This window comes from Myotis brandtii, unplaced genomic scaffold, assembly GCF_000412655.1.
Source record: "Myotis brandtii unplaced genomic scaffold, ASM41265v1 scaffold1282, whole genome shotgun sequence".
In the NCBI taxonomy this organism is placed as follows: Eukaryota; Metazoa; Chordata; class Mammalia; order Chiroptera; family Vespertilionidae; genus Myotis; species Myotis brandtii.
Window position 1 is genome coordinate 1110975 of NW_005354519.1, and position 5602 is coordinate 1116576.

Below are 5602 nucleotides of genomic sequence, written 5' to 3' on the forward strand. Positions count from 1 at the left end.
AGGCCCCCGCCTTCCCTCTGGAGCAGACCCCCGCCCCGGCAGGTGGCCCCACTCGCCCAGCCAGGTTCCTCTTCTTTACTCCTCGTCGCGCCCAGCCAGGCTCGGTCTCCCACGCAGGCCTCCTCTTCTCGCCCCGACCCTCCTCCCCAGATGCCCTACTGCTAAACATGTTTCTACTCGGTCAAAGCATTGGTTTTCAGGTAGTTTTGCTTCAAATTGTATTCTTCACATTGATGTTTATCTGTGTTCTAATCCCTGGTTTACAAAACAGGTTGTGTGGGTAATTTCAGTGGGAGAGGACCTGGGATAGGACCGTGTGAACAAAACGTACTGTGTTGATATTACCAATGAATACATTTTCTAGATTCAAACCTGACCCATCGTTCCTGTTTGCTGCCCTGCCAGCTCTTGCAGAAGCTTCCCTTACTTCCCTGCAGCCTGGTCAATCCCTTCTTCCCCAATCTTCCTAGGTTTTGATAACCCTTATTTACTCCTCCGAGTTCTTAGTACATAGTTGCCTGCGTGTCTGTTGATTCACTGCATTGTTGGCTTCTTGAAGGCTAGACCTGGTTTTACTTATATTTCATCTGCCTCATTCCTGTATCCTTTGCTAAGTGAATGCTTACAAAGGTATTTATTCCAACAGGAAAACTATTCTGAAGTGATTATTGAATGAATAAACACCTTCAGCTGAATTCGTGGGTTATATCAAAAGCTTTAAATTCTTTTCCTCAATGGCAGTATCCCAGGGAATACTATTACTTGTTTAAATGTACACTTACTTGGTGTCCTTCATTAAAACACTTTAATTTTCCATCAGAACATTTTTTCCCCATTTGTCTCATGACTTAGAACCCTCATCTTTCAAGGTCCAGCTTCCGTGAGTGCCATCTCTCTTAACCATTCAGCGGTCATTTATTAAACACCTGTTCTGTGCTAGGCATTGTAGAGGGTGCAGCATGGCAGGCTGGTGTGTGTAGACCAGGGGTCCTCAAACTTTTTAAACAGGGGGCCAGTTCACTGTCCCTCAGACCGTTGGAGGGCCGGACTATAGTTTAAAAAAAAAAACTATGAACAAATTCCTATGCACACTGCACATATCTTATTTTGAAGTAAAAAAACAAAACGGGAACAAATACAATATTTGTATTTGCATGTGGCCCGCAGGCCGTAGTTTGAGGACCCCTGGTGTAGACAAATAAGACACTCAAAGAACTCACCATCTTGTCAGGTCAATAAAATGTTATAAAATTGTTCACAGAAAACTTACGAAGGCACCATCATGAGATGCCTTTTCATGTCACCTGTGAGCGTCCCTTAACCATTTTCTCTGGCACTATTTTACCTTCTATCAGTCCCATAGTCTTGCATTGTGGTTATTTGTGTATTGGCTTTCTGTTCCCTAAATCCCTTTCAGATTTAAGATTCTGGATTTTAAGCAATTTGAAAATAGGAATCTTGTTCAATGTACCTTTAGTGAATTAATGAACAAAAGGTAGGTGTGCACTGCCCTCAAACATCTAGCGTTTTAAACAAGATAAACATCAGTAAATGTGGCAGATAATACTAAAAGCCATAAGGAAATTCACAGAAGTGAAAAATCACTTTTGGCTGGGATAGGGGATTAATCTTCTGAGGAATGCCTAAATGAAATGCAGCTTTAAATTGCTCTTGTGCCTTGCTCAATAGATATTTGTTTAATTAGAGATTCTTACCAGGAGTATTTATTTGGAGCTTTCCTGAAGTTGTTTGCAAATGTTTGTTATTGTAACTTTGCGTGAGGGGAGGGGGAAGAATGGTGTCCACTATTATCAGATTCTCCCAGGGATCTGTGACATAAAACAAATAGTCACTGCTTTACAATCCAGGTTGTACAATCTCCTGAACACCTGTGACAGATAATTCACTACCTCAGAGGTCCACCCACTCCATCTCCAGACAGCTCTGGCTTTTCGGCAGTGTTACTTTAAAGTGAGCTGAACTTCCACTCTTTGTTCTCTCTCTGGAGCCAGAGAGTCTAATCCTTGTTTTGTAATACAGTACTTGAAGTGTTTTAGGAGAAGTCTCATATCTCTCTAAGAATAGTGATATACAAGCCAAACCTTCTGTGTTCTTCCACTTGATATCTACTGCTCTTTCCAGGTCATTTACCATCCTGGCCTCTCTTCTCTCTTTAAAATCTGCTGTTCAAAATTGAACAGTACTTTAGGGCTGGGCTGGTTATTTCAGAATTTAGAATTTATTTTTTATGGATGTTGTAATTTTTTTAAGTTAAAATCTTATTTATGACCCCAGTAACATAAAAGATTTGTTGTCCATGCTCAAAAAGAAGAAAAAGGTTTTAAGCAGGTCTGTGGTTTGTCTCATTCCTTAAACATCCCAACCTTATGTTTCTTGTTTTTTTCTCTACACCTGTGAGGAGCTTCAGTGCCATCAGTGGGGGAGTATCATAGTGCTTGACAAGAAATGTCACAAAACTCTAGCTGGTTTGGCTCGGTAGATAAGCATTGGCCTGCAGACTGAAGGATCTCTGTGGACCGAAGGGTCCCGGGTTCGATTCCAGTCAAGGGCACGTACCTTGGTTGTAGGCTCAATCCCCAGCACTGGTCAGGGTGCGTGCGGGAGGCAGCCAGTCACTGTCTCTATCATCCATGTTTCATGATTCTCTCTGTCTCTCCCCCTCCCTTCCACTCTCTCTCTTTTTTTTTAAAAAAAAGATGTGTCTTTCTCACATCGATGTTTCTGTGTTTCTGTCTGTCTCTCTTTCTCCCCCTTCATCCCTCTCATCCACTCTCTCTAAAAATCAATGAGGAAAAATATCTTTGGATGAGGATTAACAACAACAAACTATATACAGGCAGCCTTGGATGTTGTATTTCTAATTAACGTAAGTTAAGATTGCTTTAACTTTAAAAATGTGTTTAATTTTAAAATATTTCCAACAAATAGGAAAGTACTAAAAATACTACAACAAACCACTTGTGTCTCTCAAGATTAACTATAAAGTTTTTTTAAAAAATATATTTTTATTGATTTCAGAGAGGAAGGGAGAGGGCGAGAGAGATAGAAACATCAATGATGAGAGAGAATCATTGATTGCCTGCCTCCTGCACATCCCCCCTGGGGATTGAGCCTGCAACCCAGGCATGTGCCCTTGACTGGAATCGAACCTGGGATCCTTCAGTCCTCAGGCCAATGCTCTATCCACTGAGCCAAACCAGCTACGGCTATATTAAGTTTTTTTGCTGTATTTGCTTCATCTTGTGGACTTAGAATTGTGGTCAGTCCAGATCCCTAATTATACTTGTTTAAGACCTATTCTCTCATTTTTCAAAAAAATATTTTAATTGATTTCAGAGAGGAAGGGAGGGGGAGAGAGAGAAACATCAATGAGCAGAGGGAATCATTGATTGGCTGCCTCCTGCTCGCCCCCTACTGGGGATCGAGCCTGCAACCTGGGCATGTGCCCTTGGCCAGAATCTAACCCGGGACCCTTCAGTCTGCAGGCCGATGTTCTATCCACTGAACCAAACCAGCTAGTTCACATTCTTCAATTTTGAGAGTGCAGGAGGCGTGTTGGAACGGAGGTGTAGTGTGTTCTTTAAGAGAGTTGCTCTTCAGAACCAGTGCGACTGCACCATTGTGTTTATTGAAGCTCGAGTTTAGACATCAGCCCCAAACCATTAGATTTAACAGAGGATTAAACATCTGGCAATGCAGAAGGAAATCATTGCAGCCTGATAACAGCGATTTACGTGAAGAACTGGCATGGAGCTTAGTAAGTAGCTCTTCCTCCTCTTTTACTATGAAGTCTTGGGAAGGAGTTTGTGAATCATTTTTAAATATTCTATGAATGTATTTATTTACTAATCAAACCTTCACTGTGTATTTGATTTTACTAATATAAGGTGCTCAGTATATAATTTTTACTAATAATTGTGTTGTTGTTGTTAATTCTCACTGGATGATATTTTTCCCATAGATTTTTAGAGTGGGAGGGAGGGAGAGAGAGAAAAACATCCATGTGAAAGAGACACATTGGGGTGCGGGGAAGAGAGACACATCGATTTGTTGCTTCCCTCTCCAGCAAGCGCCCTAGGGCAGGGTCCACGCTCTAACTACTCAGAACACCAGCCAGGGCTTTAATAATATCTTTTTATTGACCATGGCAATAAAATTAAATTCTCCTGGTTGTGTGATTTTTTAAAAAGCTTTACTCTTTAATAATATGCATCCATTCTAGGAAATACCCTATATAATAAAAGGCTAATATGCAAATTGACCAAACGGTGGAACAACTGGTCACGATGCACCCTGACCACCAGGGGGCAGATGCTCAACGGAGGAGCTGCCCCACGGAGTCAGTGCACTCCCACAGGGGAATGCTGCTCATCCAGAAGCCAGGCTCACGGCTGGCAAGCACAGCAGCAGTGGCTCTCCCGCCTCCCCAGCAGCGCTATGGGGACATCCCCTGAGGGCTCCAGGACTGTGAAAGGGTGCAGGCTGGGCTGAGGGACACCCCCCTTCCCTAGTGCACGAATCTCATGCACCGGGCCTCTAGTATACAAATAAGAACATAGTTGACCTAGACCCCACCAGGGTCTAGTGTTTGTTGTTAACATTCCAAAGTGACTATAGGATATCCAAGTGGATATGCCATATGTATTTTTTTAACCTCTCCTGTTAGATACTTCAAATATTTTCCATTTCTCTTTTTAAAAGAGAGTGGGGGAGATTGTGGGCATGTAGGAATGTATATGGGAACTCTACACTTTCAATTCAGTTTTCCTATAATAATAAAACTACTCTAAAATATAGAGTCTCTATAAAACACACACATACACAGCAGTTCTTTCTTTTATGCTTGCATATCAGAATATGGTTTGTTGTGTTTTTTGTTTTGTTCTGGAAAAACAGTACTTGTTTTCTTTAAGAAAGAATAAAATTCACGAAGCAGCTCGTTACAGCTCACTGATTTGAAAGGGAAAAGACGATTAGAAATCTTAAAAGGAATAACTAGTTTTTCAGAGAATAGTATACGTTTACCAAGTGTTCAAGAAAAAACAGCTGAACAAGTAGTTAAAGTGGTGAAAACAGATTTTATTCAAAAAAGCTAGTGCAATAGGGGAAAGAAACCTCAGTATAGAACTGGGTTCAATTCTGAATAAAAGAAAAAGTGGACATTTATAGTCAAGGAGCAGGCAGAGTGGAAGGGTCGATGGAGAGAAAATTTCTAAGAGGAAACGTGGGACAAGGGCTTTCTGGCACAACGACTTAATGGGATTCTTGCAGGGGGATGGCGGGGGAGGAGCCCGATCAGACCGAGGCTGATCTGGTGCCCAGATTTGGGAAGTTTGGTCAAAGCAGTTTAGCAGGATTTTTGCTAAACTTGGGCGATGCAAAGATAGACACACAAGTGGAAATGTGGAGAATTCAAAGGAGTCTGACTAAAGTTTGCCCACGGAGAGATGCTGTCAGGGAGGAAAAAGCAAGCTTTTTAAAAGTGGACTGTTTCATTAGCAGCCTGTGGGTTCTGGGGAGAAGGGGAATGCGGTGAAAGGGGTTGCGAGCGGGGCCGAGGGGCGTGGCCAAAGGTGGGGCG

At 42.2% G+C, this 5602-nt stretch overlaps 1 protein-coding gene across 1 annotated transcript in view; it reads left to right on the plus strand.

The window, feature by feature from the left end:
• Positions 1-5602, plus strand: part of FDFT1 (farnesyl-diphosphate farnesyltransferase 1) — a 23162-nt gene that overhangs the window by 259 nt on the left and 17301 nt on the right. The window lies entirely within an intron of this gene.